The sequence below is a fragment of the Micropterus salmoides genome, unplaced genomic scaffold (genome assembly GCF_014851395.1).
Source record: "Micropterus salmoides isolate LMB-PRFRI ecotype aquatic unplaced genomic scaffold, ASM1485139v1 Ms_hic_scaffold_4, whole genome shotgun sequence".
In the NCBI taxonomy this organism is placed as follows: domain Eukaryota; kingdom Metazoa; phylum Chordata; class Actinopteri; order Centrarchiformes; family Centrarchidae; genus Micropterus; species Micropterus salmoides.
This window is the reverse complement of record NW_024043372.1, coordinates 37,427,781-37,441,877: the sequence shown is the minus strand read 5'-3', so window position 1 is coordinate 37,441,877 and position 14,097 is coordinate 37,427,781.

The window sequence follows — 14,097 nt, the reverse complement described above, 5'->3', positions numbered from 1 at the left end:
TTAGAAGGTCAAGCAAGAAAAACTTTCTTGTTCACATAAATTATTTGTGAAAGGAAAAATACACAGGGAGAAGTTTAAAGGGAGATGAATTTTTGGACTACTACCATTAATAGGTCTTTGTACTTATTCCGCCATGACTCCTCTAAATACGAGGCCATTTACAGCCCATTGCCAACGACAGGCAGTATTGTTAGGTTAAATATGTCTTCCTCTGCGCACGTCAAGCACACAGGACCTTCCTCCAATTTACATCATTAGACCTGGAATTATTGCTTCCTGCAGTCATGGCGGGAACACGATCTAGCGGCAAAAATGAAATTATCATGCCCAGAATGATTCATAGTGGAGAGGGGAAATGTCTTTTCATGGGCTGCTGACACGTTTTTTTTTTTATCTTGATAGAAATGTAAATTTTTTACACTTTTACACTACATTTCTTCATTTAGCTGACGCTTTTATCCAAAGCGACTTACAATTGCTATATATGTCCGAGCCATCTGACGTACGCCTCTGGAGCAACAAGGGTTGAAGTGTCTTGCTCAGGGACACAATGGTGGATGGGTAACAGTGGGGGATTGGACCCGGGTCTCTCACACCAAAGGCATAGTCTTGTCCATTGTGCCATCACCCCCCCACACACACACACACACACACTAAAAATAATTCTGACTGGAAAGGTGTGCTTTAAGATGGATCTATAAGTGTCAATAAGAGTGCAGTGAGGCAAAGGAGGGCTGGGCCATTGGAGGCAGACTGGAGGTAAATAGGGGCAGGACTTAAAAGGGTAGGTTTGTGGGTGGTTGGTTGTGGAGGGGATTTTGGGGGGGGGGGGGCACATCTGAGAGCAATCGCACCGTGTGACAAAATGCAGACATAACAGTCTGCTCCAACACTTGTTACCAGCACATAAACACTTGCCTTGGTGAGATAGCGGGAGAGGACTACGACGGTGGAGGGCTTGTGTCGATCTGTCATTTATCAACCGCTAATTAACTGTTAATTTGCCAACCTTTGGGTTCAAGCATGCAGCCAATTCATCACGCCTAACAAACAGTGTGTTCTGCCGCTCCCAAGGGGTGGTCCCGCTGCCCGCTCACACCATCCATCTGACACCCTTGCTGCACCCCACTCTGACTGCATGAATCATCTGCTGCCTTTGTTCAGCTGCACCGTGATCTTTCCAAAGATGGAGGTGACCCTTGTAACAGGAAGTTGTAAAGAGTGATATTCTTCTGTTTGTTGATTATTGCTACTCAACACATCTGAGTACTGGCATTTTTCTTCAAAGCACGTAGCATATACCATGACACAGACTATATACATGAAGTTAGCCTGATGTATCACTTTGCTGATATAGTGCAAAGTTTTTTAGGTTTCTACAGAACGGATTATTGTTTAGTTTTTTATGGCTGCTCCATGAAGTAGTGTCCATTTATTGAGATGTAGATAAACTTTGAGATGTCTGGTGTATTATTTTATATATTTCCCCAGAATTTAACCTGACACATTTGAGATTTTAGAGATTTTGAGATTATCTTAGTCTTGCTAGCAGTTGTCATTCTAATACAGTAGGTGAATACATTATGTATAATATGTTGTAAGCATATTACTGTATATGCTGGACAACGATTACAATTTTTTTTGCGCACTTTTAATTTAAATGTACTGCTTTAAACACAAAAATCCAATAACATGTGGTTTGCAAACATTGGTGTGTTCTTTTTATCAGCAGTATTCCCTTTACACAGCAGCAATAAAATATTTCTTGTAAATCTCAACTTAAACATTATTGTAATGTATCAAATCAAATATAAAACCTTCTGAACAACAGGTTAACATATACAGGTGCTGGTCATATAATTAGAATATCATCAAAAAGTTGATTTATTTCAGTAATTCCATTCAAAAAGTGAAACTTGTAAAATGTATACATTCATTCCACACAGACTGATATATTTCAAGTGTTCATTCCTTTTAATTTTGATGATTATAACTGACAACTAATGAAAACCCCAAAATCAGTATCTCAGAAAATTAGAATATTGTGAAAAGGTTCAATATTGAAGACACCTGGTGCCACACTCTAATCAGCTAATTAACTCAAAACACCTGCAAAGGCCTTTAAATGGTCTCTCAGTCTAGTTCTGTAGGCTACACAATCATGGGGAAGACTGCTGACTTGACAGCTGTCCAAAAGACGACCATTGACACCTTGCACAAGGAGGGCAAGACACAAAAGGTCATTGCTAAAGAGGCTGGCTGTTCACAGAGCTCTGTGTCCAAGCACATTAATAGAGAGGCGAAGGGAAGGAAAAGATGTGGTAGAAAAAAGTGTATAAGCAATAGGGATAACCGCACCCTGGAGAGGATTGTGAAACAAAACCCAAAAATGTGGGGGAGATTCACAAAGAGTGGACTGCAGCTGGAGTCAGTGCTTCAAGAACCACCACGCACAGACGTATGCAAGACATGGGTTTCAGCTGTCGCATTCCTTGTGTCAAGCCACTCTTGAACAAGACACAGCGTCAGAAGCGTCTCGCCTGGGCTAAAGACAAAAAGGACTGGACTGCTGCTGAGTGGTCCAAAGTTATGTTCTCTGATGAAAGTAAATTTTGCATTTCCTTTGGAAATCAAGGTCCCAGAGTCTGGAGGAAGAGAGGAGAGGCACAGAATCCACGTTGCTTGAAGTCCAGTGTAAAGTTTCCACAGTCAGTGATGGTTTGGGGTGCCATGTCATCTGCTGGTGTTGGTCCACTGTGTTTTCTGAGGTCCAAGGTCAACGCAGCCGTCTACCAGGAAGTTTTAGAGCACTTCATGCTTCCTGCTGCTGACCAACTTTATGGAGAGATGCAGATTTCATTTTCCAACAGGACTTGGCACCTGCACACAGTGCCAAAGCTACCAGTACCTGGTTTAAGGACCATGGTATCCCTGTTCTTAATTGGCCAGCAAACTGGCCTGACCTTAACCCTATAGAAAATCTATGGGGTATTGTGAAGAGGAAGATGCGATACGCCAGACCCAACAATGCAGAAGAGCTGAAGGCCACTATCAGAGCAACCTGGGCTCTCATAACACCTGAGCAGTGCCACAGACTGATCGACTCCATGCCACGCCGCATTGCTGCAGTAATTCAGGCAAAAGGAGCCCCAACTAAGTATTGAGTGCTGTACATGCTCATACTTTTCATGTTCATACTTTTCAGTTGGCCGTCATTTCTAATAATCCTTTTTTTTGTATTGGTCTTAAGTAATATTCTAATTTTCGGAGAAAATTAATTTGGGATTTTCATAAGTTGTCAGTTTTAATCATCACAATTAAATGAAATAAACATTTGAATTATATCAGTCTGTGTGGAATGAATGAATATAATATCCAAGTTTCACTTTTTGAGTGGAATTACTGAAATAAATCAACTTTTTGATGATATTCTAATTATATGACCAGCACCTGTATAAATCTGAAATAGTATTAGTATCATTTTTCTTTTATCAGGGAGCAGCAGAAACAGTTGAAACAGTTGAAACCTGTCAGAGTGAGATGAAGCGGTTGCCTCACACACCCGCTGCTGAAGTTGAATTGTCTTGAACTTTTTGTATGCAACGCACAGCACAAATTGCAAGAGAGACTGATCCTCGCTGTTTGTGACTTTCCAGAATCTATTACTGTTCATTAAATAGGACATCAACAGGAGGGAATTCACATGGCAGAGCATCCCCGCAAAACTAGATGAAGGCCTATCAGGTCAAGTTATGTGGCCTATCATTTTAACTTAAGTTAAATAGGCTACAGCTGTGTAGCGCACAGAAGTCGTTGTCATGGTTACTGTCCATAGAACACCTGCCGTTTACTCGTTGTATCACCGGAGAAGACAAGAGACTACGTTGTGATTTTAAGATCTTCCCCAGTACTAACCAGCATGCAGTGTGCAGCTCTCCACTTCACTGTGGCATCTGATCGCTTGTCTTGCTTTTGTTTATCTACTTCTCCCACACGCTGCATCCAAGTAGTCTGCTGAAGCCTCCTTCCACTGTTTGTCTGGGTGGCTGATTTGCAGGCTGATCAACATCCCACCCCCCTGTGACCCAGGGTTTGACTGGATGTGTATTCAGAGCCAGTGAGCAACGGACTTTCAAAATAATAATAATAAAAACTGCGTTAACGTGCGATAAAATAATTGTCGGCGTTGATAAATGAATGCGTTAGCGTGATAATAACGTGTTAACGTGCCCAGCCCTAGTGAAAATGTCAAATCTGAAGCTGATAGGACATTTTCAGTCATATATTTCAATCATAAAGGTCATCCCTTTCAAATGGAAAAGAAATCCTTAAAGGGGGACCACACATTTCTGCACAAAATCCCATGGCAATTCATACAGTTGTGGAGATCCGATATTTTGGGAACAAGTGGATCAGTCAGACAGATATCCCAAACCAAGTCATAGTTAGCTGCTAACATTGCTAAAACTTTAGCATTTAGTTATTAATTAAATAGTTATTAAACTGTGTCTCAGTGGAGGCTATTGTGTCCCTTCCCACCTGGTTGCAGCACAGGAAAGGTTAATTGATTTGGAAATATTCACGTCAAGACACTGAAAAATCAGCACAATGTATCAGCAGTTGGCAGCTTCAATCTAATAACATCCGTGTTTGCCATCAAATACCCATAGCCTACCAGCGAAAGCCAAATGTACTGTGCACAACAGCAAAGACAACACGCACTTACCACTCAAAAGTGATATGTGATGAAAAATGGCTCAGAATTCAGAGCCAAGTCGTTAAGTTATTCCGGTGAAAAGCTGTCAGCGACTGAAATATTTCGAATCCGGTCCATTCTGATTGTTTTCTTTGCAGTGAGACAGCAGGGATGTGTGTTGGGGATATCTGATAGTGGGTGTTCTCCTGAGTGCGAGAGTGTGTGTGTGTGTGCGTGTGTGTGTGTGTGTGCTGACAGCAGTGGCTGTTAGCAGGCCGATCTAAGTGTCTACCACACTGAGGTGACAGCACATGTCAGAGCGACGGAGGAAATGCTCCCATAAAGCATCACTGTTGACAGCTACGGCTCGGTCTGCCTGGACACCCAACACGGAGCTGTGTGGGTCACGTCTGCTAACATATACACATATACACACACGCACGCCTCGCAGATCAAACCACTAGCAGCCAGGGACACCTCAACAGGTTGCTCTTCACAAAAGCTCAGCCGTCGGTCTCTGCAATGCATTGTGGTTAGTATTAGCTGCAGCACGCACATCATACTCGACTACAGCCCGAAGGTAACATCCTCATTTTCTCCACTGACAACATGAGGCAGACTTGTTGTGCAAATGGCAAATAATTCCAATAATGAAACCAATTTTCCAAACCACTCTGTTGCTGTGCATGCTCCACTTAAGCACAATTACTCTGAAACAGAATGCGCGGAGCTAATCCATTTTAAATTAATCACAAATTAAATGATAAATCTCAAGCTTACATAAATAGAGCAGCCCAATTCGGGCTGTTTGAAATCCTAACTTCCCTGGCTAATCACCTCACGGAGCAAACACAGAGCGGGTTTGATTTCAGTCACAGTTGTTATTAGGGGAAGGTATGCCCAGAGATAGCAAACCCAAAGCTGCCCCCCACCCCACCCCCTCAGCAATTATGCTCACTCAAGCATACAAGTTGAAGCCTGGTGCCAAATGAGGTCTTTTTGCAGCAATTTCACTTCCTCCAGCAAATCTGTGAGGCACGTTTGAGAAAGGACAGACTGTTTACAAACAGCCTCTGATTGCATGTGTTAGTCTGTGAGGGAGAGGAGCGGCACACCTGTCAGACAGCTCTCACACACACACACACACATACAAACTGATCTGAAATGATGCAGGCTTTAATAAATTCTCTTGAAAAAGCTCATAAAAAGGCAGCTTTATCCACTCTGTCAGCTCCCAGGTGAAGACTTTTCCGCACCCTATTTGCTTCTGCCTCACATTGCTATTTGATGATTAACGTCTGCATAAGTAATTAATCCTCCTTACACAGAATATTTTTGAAATAGGTAAATGAGGCCTCTTTTTCCAATTTGGCTAACATATTTATATTAGGATTAAAGCGGCAGCGTTTAGCGGCTGCTGAAATACTGCCTCAGTGTGCTCTCCCTGCAGCTGCGTGCTCCAGAGCCGGGCCTGTTCAGTCTAATGTGCTCTGATAGTCCCACCAGAGGATTTCCTTACACCAACTCTCGGCCGCCGCTCACTTGATCAGGCCCAGGCCTCAGTGTGCTCATTCATCCCGTGGCCCCCGAGCATGTGTGTGTGTGTGTGTCAGTGTGCGTGTGGGTCAGCGTGTGAGAGCTCACCTCGGCGGTAATGACAACCCACTGAAAGGAGACCTGTGGTGAGCCCGGGCCAGCCAGATCTTTTCAAGATGCCTGCAATCAGGCGCTCAGGACCATGTCATTGCTGTGCCCTTCGCGCTCACACAAGCTGGTTCGAGCCCAGTTTCCTCAGACTCCAGCTCTGTGAGTGTGTGGCCTCACTGACGGGGATTCAAAGTGAACTTATTCTACTCCTGGATGCTTTTTGGCCTCTTTGCAGAACTCCAAATTTGCATACTGTTCACATTCAGCTTAATCATAACTGAGAGCTGCTGGATAATGCTTTTTTTGAACGTTCAAAGCTTGAAAGACTAACTGTGGTAAACATCAAACCCATTAAATCTGTTTTACATAATCTGACTCAGAGCAACGGTGAGGCGTATCTCTGAAGTTTATATCCTGTAACACATCATTTAGGGCCAAGTGTTCCCAACAGGTCATTAAAATCCCTATAAAAGGACAAATTGCAAATGTTTGTGCCACAGGCTGGAAAAACAGCGTTCAATCAAAGCACTTTCATTTTAATCACTCGTGTTTCCTTTGCAGTGTGGTGCCCGTGCTTTGAAACCGAAGAAACAAAAAATAAACACGCCACTCCTGGTAAAGAAAACACGGATGAATTCACCCACGCTTTGTCTGTCTGGGTTTGTCTCCCCCTGCAGAAACAGACCACTCACCCACACACACTCACACATCCAGATCAGGTATGGGGAGAAAACTGTGCTTATGCGTATATATTTTTACATGTGTTTTATAAAATTTTTGTCTAAAAAAAGCTGATGAACAAAAAACATGTACAAAAACCTTTTTTTCATTTGTAAATCTTGTAAAACACATATATGCACTTTTTTTTCTCCGTCCTCAGGTCTGCCATGTGAGGTGTTGATGCAAGACTCTGGCCATGTGTGGACACTGTGCAGGCTGCAGCCCTCTCTGTATTATTACAGCTGTAAGTGTGCCAGCCGGGGGAAATTTGTCTGCAATTCACCTGAATTATAAGCGCTAACCCAGCTCTCCCGTGGCACGGCGTAATGGTTTGTTTATTTTTGAGGTTTCGCTTTTAGCAAATCATTCCTTATCTGTCATTTGCTTATTGTCTCATTGAATAGCTCCAAAAGGGGCTGTGGCAAGGAGGTCGCCTCCACACGGTCCTGGAAAGTCCCACCTTTGCGTTTTTTTTAAACAGTCCAACTTTGGAGCAGGTAACACATCCATCCAAGTGCCTGCATGATGGGTCCTCTGCCTCACTCACTCTTGCCTTTTGTTGATCTGTCTTGTTAAGATTACCAACAAAGAAAGACTTTGAGAGAGAATAATGTCACAGTTATTCTAAATGAAAGATTCAAAATGTCTAAAAATAGCCTGTGATTATAAAGAGTTTCTTTCTGCTCGCGCTGACTGCAGCTCACATTGTTTTAGCAGCACAACTCACTCTGTAATCAGCGAGGCGGCCTCTTCAAATCCTCCACAGCAAGCCACATGAATGAGGCCATCAAGATGTAAATTATCACATGATTGTCTATAAATCATGTCAGATGATGCACAAATATGGTAAGGTGGTGAGCATCTTGACTCACATTTTTTATAGACATCTCAAATGAGCATGGGACAATGTTATGCTTGTCAATTTTCCATTACGCATTTTATTTTTTCATGTCAGTCGGAATTGTCTTGTTTCCGTAAACAACATTAAAGCATTCAGAGGGTCAACGGAGACGAGGGCGAAGGAAAAAAAAAAAAAGATGTCTAAAAACGCCCAAAGGGGAAAAAGATCATTAACAGACAAACAAATAGCCATTTGGAGGGAAGTTTAGCGGGAGTGGCACAGCGGCCAAGTGTTTCTTGATGTGCGGCTAAGTGTGTGTAATGGCCCTGCAGATGTCTTTAGCGTTCCTCCCCATTGAGATGTGGTCAGTGTGGGATGTGGAGTGGAGGAGTTTTGTTGCTGGGGTTGAGGGTTTACACAGAGCCGGGCAGCCTTACTGTTCTAAATCAGCCCTTCACACACCACTGCCTCGCTGTCAGAGCCCTATCTGCTACCACTTACTCAGAAATGCAACAAATTTACTTATAATTACTTAAAATTTTGTCGTGCTTGTAAACACTTGTGCCCTGACAGTTCATTTATTTTGTTTGATTGCTGCCGACTATTTATAGTGGAGGGCCTTCTGCATGCAGATTCCATGTGTCATCTAGATTCTGCAATAAGACAAAAGTGGCTGTGATGATTATCCACTATAGTTTCAGGGTGTTTATTTACGCTCTGAGGTCCAGGAGAATGTGGCTGTAATTGACATGTATTCGAGCTTGGGATGGCAATCCTCAGGCTCTACCGGAGTGTCTGACAGCAGCAAAGAATGTTCATTATTTTAGAAACCTGTGTTCTGTGCAGAATGATTGCTTCCCATGGTTTTCTGCTGTAGTTTGATGTCTAATGTGAGCAGATTTCTGGGAGCTGGTGCATGAACCCAAACCACATTTCAGACACAGAGTAGGTGTTAACTGCTCAGCAGTGACAAACAGCATCGAGATTTAGCTTCATGGAAAGAGTATTATAACACTTTTGGAACCTTGCAGCAAATCCACACTGCAGAAATATTTCAGTTTTAACAGCTCATTGACTCCATTTGTTTCCATAATTTTTAGTAAGCCCTTAATACAAAGCCATGTCTACAGTACTTGGGACCATTTGTCACACGTTGCATGTATATGAGTTGTGGACAGTTCAATTAAAGCTGCACTAATCCATGTTTTGATAATAATAATGGATCCTATGTGTAATGTGAAAGAGGTCACTTTTAGTAACACGTGGCTTTATGTTTTGGTGTAAGGCCCACAACAACTGATTTGGTTGCAGCTAGCAGCTATTTTCAATAAAAAGTTCACATAAACCAACTGTACACTATACTACAACTGCACAGACAATGGTAGCAACTAGCATTTAGCTGCTAATGAGCCAAATAATTTTCTCCAGAGTTGGTGGAGAGAAAATAAGAGCTAAATATTTAACTTATATTGATCAAGTGAGTAGAAACACAACTCCAAATGAATGCTCTGTGTCTGCTGGACGTGTATATAACTGATTGTTTGCTAACATGCTTAGCATTAAAAGGTTTATATTATGATTATCAGTTATGTTACAGCTGGGTGCAACAGCGTAAGAGTGACTTTTAAATCCTTTTTAGATGGTTTCATGAACTGAATAATTACAGAGGCATTAAAATCTACTATATAATACAGTGGGAATAAACAAAAAAAAAAGAAGAAAAGTCCTAAAATAAACATAGTTTCATGTGTCAAAATTTTAGTTTCTTGTTTGCCTTCCTGCAAAACAAGACCCCTGCTGAGAACCATGGATTCAATCTATTATTAGGTCCAAAAAAATCCTAAAAGTGAGAATGTGTGCTATTGGGTAGGTTATTTTTACCAAGCTTAAAAAAAAAGAAAGAAAAAACGTTTGATTTGAAAGTTTTGAATAACATGGGACTTTCTTAATCCCCTTGTAGTGAACAAATACGTTTTGCTACCCAATTAGCAACAGACAAATAAATCTGTTGGTTAAAATATGCTTTGCAGCCCACCAGTGACAATAACTGCAGCCTCATCCCGCACATCTCCGCTCCTCCAGCACATGGACAATTAAGCACAAAGAGGTGACAATGTGGCTGCTGTCCATCTCCTGAGAGCCTCCAGCGGCTGCCACGCTCCATTTCAGCTCCACAAACACACGAGCGATGTTTTACTGATTAAAGGCCTGATAGTGTGGCTGTGGATGAACAGCAGCTGCTCAGCAGTCAAACAGGGTCACTGATACTGTGGGAGTCCTGAAGGCAAGATGAGGCCAACACTTATACAACTAAATAATGCTCACAAAAATATTAAAATGCTTCACGGATTGTGCTTTATTGCAATTTCAAAGCTGCAATTTACTTTTAAAAGGCAGGCGTGTCAGAGAGATTCAACACTAACTAGTTGTAATTTGGCATGAAGGATTTGGGCATGAGTCCAGTTTGGATCATTCACATGGGACTGATACAAGGCTGCTAAAACAGAACAAACTCAAAGATTTGAAAAAAGAAAAGTGCTCACACCGTAATCTGATGATTGTGAGTCAAAGAGTTCATGCTAACTTTCTATAAAAATCATTTGAATATTACCATCATGTGCAGAGGATGCACGGTAAACGCCTCTTTCACCATGGTGGCCTCCACTCTGTCTTGTGTTCATTCTCAATGTCTGCAAGATAACTGCAACATTCATCTTCATAATAGAGCCTGGTTGAATTTGTCCCCATGTAAGGAGCCCAACTTAGCCGGGTTAAAGGAAAGCATTACAGCCAGCAGGCATGTGACCGCATAATTTCAGCCAGAGAGGCCTACGCTTCCTCTGTTTGCTGTCATTATGCCCTCAGTAAGCCACATAAAGGCCCAGCCATCTTGTGGAGACCACTGCACTCCTCGCCGCTCCGCCTGATTGGCTATTATCTAAATGAACCAATGTTCTATATCAGGGCTTTTGACTACATAACTACCCTGTTAATATTCAGAGGAAGTGCTGGAGGTCAGGGAGCTCTCAGCCGCTTGACCTTGGGGTCGGAGGAACCTGAGCCGCAGAGTGGCACATGGCAATGAATGAGCCCTAATGATTTAGATGGTATCTGTTACACAGCCCAGAGAAAGCCAATCTCTCCGGGCAATCTGGCCATGGAGAAAAAGCAGAGGTTCAAATATAAACGCCACTTGTTTCAGAGAAGGGCAATGCTGCCTCACCAGCGCAGCACGTCATTGGAATTCCCATGTAGGATGATGAATAATTACACACAGATGACCACACAGCAGCTTTGGATGCACCGCCGGTACATGCAGTGTGCGTGCAGTTGTTTAGGGAACAGAGTCCAGGAAATGCAGCGAATGATTTGGATTGTTTGTTTGTTTACTTGGTGCTTAAGTGACTTCAGCACCTTGTTAAAGAGGCCTTTGACGGTGGGGCCCGTCACAGGAGCCTCTCCAGAGGATTAGGTGAACATTTGCTTCAGTTGGACTAAAAACGGGCCCTTTGTGCAGCCGTTTAAGACACTTGTTGATGCGTGGCGCGGCTTTGAGTTTCCTTAAAATACTCCGGTAAACATCGGGCTTATGCACAGTAACAAAACCATGACCTTAAAGAGTGCTTTCAAAAGCAATTTCCCTCCCCTACTACTGCATGTAAACAGAGTAATTGTACTTGGGAGACTCCCAGTGCCAGCTGAGTGTAATTTATTTCCACGTCATCCGCAATGAAATCAGATCCACGGTACGGCAGCAATACTCTTTATAGTTATTACTAAAACCACTGCTAATGCTATTATTATTACAGTCCAACTGATATTGGATTTTTTAGGACACTGATATTTGAAGTTTACAATAATTATATAAATACTGGTCGATATTTGTTACACAGTGTTGATGAGAATTCCTTAAATTTGATTATTAGATTTTTATTTTACAAAAAATATAACACTAAGCAAATATAACAGTACATTTTTATTAGTTAACTCCACTGGAAAGCTAATTAACAAACTAACAACACAAATGTAACAAAAATACATTACATTTTAGATAAGAAAAGCAAGACTATATATAAAAATTATATAATTATTATATATAGAATATCACAACTATACTGAAATTAATTTATATCAGTTAAAATAGCCTGTTAGTAATGACTACTTCATTAATTTTTCCCTCTTGCACAGGTACTCAGTTTCTGTTCATGTGATGCAAACTGCAGGGAACCCTTTTTTCCCATCATTATGTCAACACATTGAACTCCAGTCAAATAATATGCCTTTTTTTTTTAAAAACACATCACTGATATTTCTTTGCTGCAATTTGTTCTTGACATGTATGCAGATCGTGACAAAATAATATTATTTCCCCAATGTACTGGTTGGCTTTAAAATTCTCATCAATACAACTATTAGAGGGAAGGGGTGTATTTATACTGCAATAACAAATCAGAAAGTCACCATAATCCTATTCGCACTATCACCAATGTTCAAATTACCACTGAGGGTAATAACAATTTCAGTACTAACACATTTACTGTTACCAATCTACAGTATTCTGCTCGCACTGGTTCTCATAAACAAAAATCCTAAAAATAACTGTTCAACTATGCTAACAGATGTTGCATTTGTGTGTTGCACAGTTAAATATGTTGCATCTGTTGTTTGGCTTCTATGTTTACATAAAACCTATCACAAAGTGCAGCTCATAGATGTTTATGTCAGGAGGCCTTGGTGCAGTGACAGTGTAAAACACTTCACTCACTCTCTTCTCTTTGCCCTGCGTAAGACACGCTCTGTGTTCTCTGAAATCTTCGCATTTATTTACCGTGTGCAGCTACATGTGTCCCGGAGTTGGGCCAGCGGTTGGAGTTGGATACTAAAATACAAATAATGTGAACTGAAAAAGATGCAGGAGGTCTGTTAATTAGAAAAGGAAAGCAAATGAAAGAGTCATTTACCTTCAAGGTTCTGTGGACAGATGTTAATGTGCTGCAGCTATAAAAATATGTATTACAAAGCACATGCTGAAAACAAGAAACCTGGACAATCTTCAGAGAATGCTACACATTGTTCTGCTTTCTTGTTTGTCTCAACTAGTTTGTTTTAGCTCATATTGATTAAATGCATCTCTGTTTTGCTGTATTTGTCTGTCCAACTCCCATTTATAATAACATTACATTATTCTGAAATAGATATAACAAATGTCAAGAGTCAAAGTATGAGACTGGAGTTACCACTTTGTTCACTAGGAGGACTAGCTTAGCCAGTTAGTTTCTTTTTTCTCCATCCTGATTGGATCTAGCTACAAGACTGAATTATCATAAAAACATTTCTTTACAATTACAGGAACCAGCTATGAAGAATACATAAAGTAACTTTAGCTAACGCTAGTTGTGGCTATCTCACGAGCTAAGGTTAGCTACCTCGCTGACTAGCTGTATGTCTCTTGGTGGGGATCATGCCATGTTCAGACAGCAATTACAAGCAGCCGACAGGGGGAAATGCTCATGTCTGCCACCTAGTTGTAATTCTAAATCAGTGGTATCAGGAATTTATAGCTAACCTTACCAAAACTTTGTTTTGGACTTGGCAAAAAGAACTACAGAAGTGTCAACAGACTGGCAGCAAAATGGCTGCAAAGCCAGTGTCGCAGGCAGATGAAATAAAATGCTAAATTAACTTTTATCAAGTTAATTCAGCTTATTTATTTATATTTTTAACTCAGGTGTAACGTGTTAACAATCTGCTACAAATATGTAGGCTAGGACTAAAAAGAGTTTAAAGCTATTTTTATGGTGTTAATTAAAGGATAACAGTGGGTGTAATCAGCTTGAAATCATTTTTGAAATTTAGTTTAACATTAAGGTTTCCTATTCTGTTAATAGTGCCTGAACGCAGCATCACAGGCTTGAAATTTTCTTCCGCTTAGTTACAGCTAATTTTAGCCTACTTGTTGTTTCTCATGGAGGTTTTACATTTATGGAATATTTTTATTTAGTAAAACAGTATAACAGTAAATAGTCTTTATTATATACCATTCTTACAGTAAAAAAATCTTTTTATAAAAATGTAATCAAATTTTGGTTTGCTTTCTGCTCTAATGTGACTGCTGTTGATACTGCAGCAGCGCCAGTGAGCAGTCAGTGAATAAAACAACCTTTCCACCAAGGCCTTGATCATGCTCACGTTA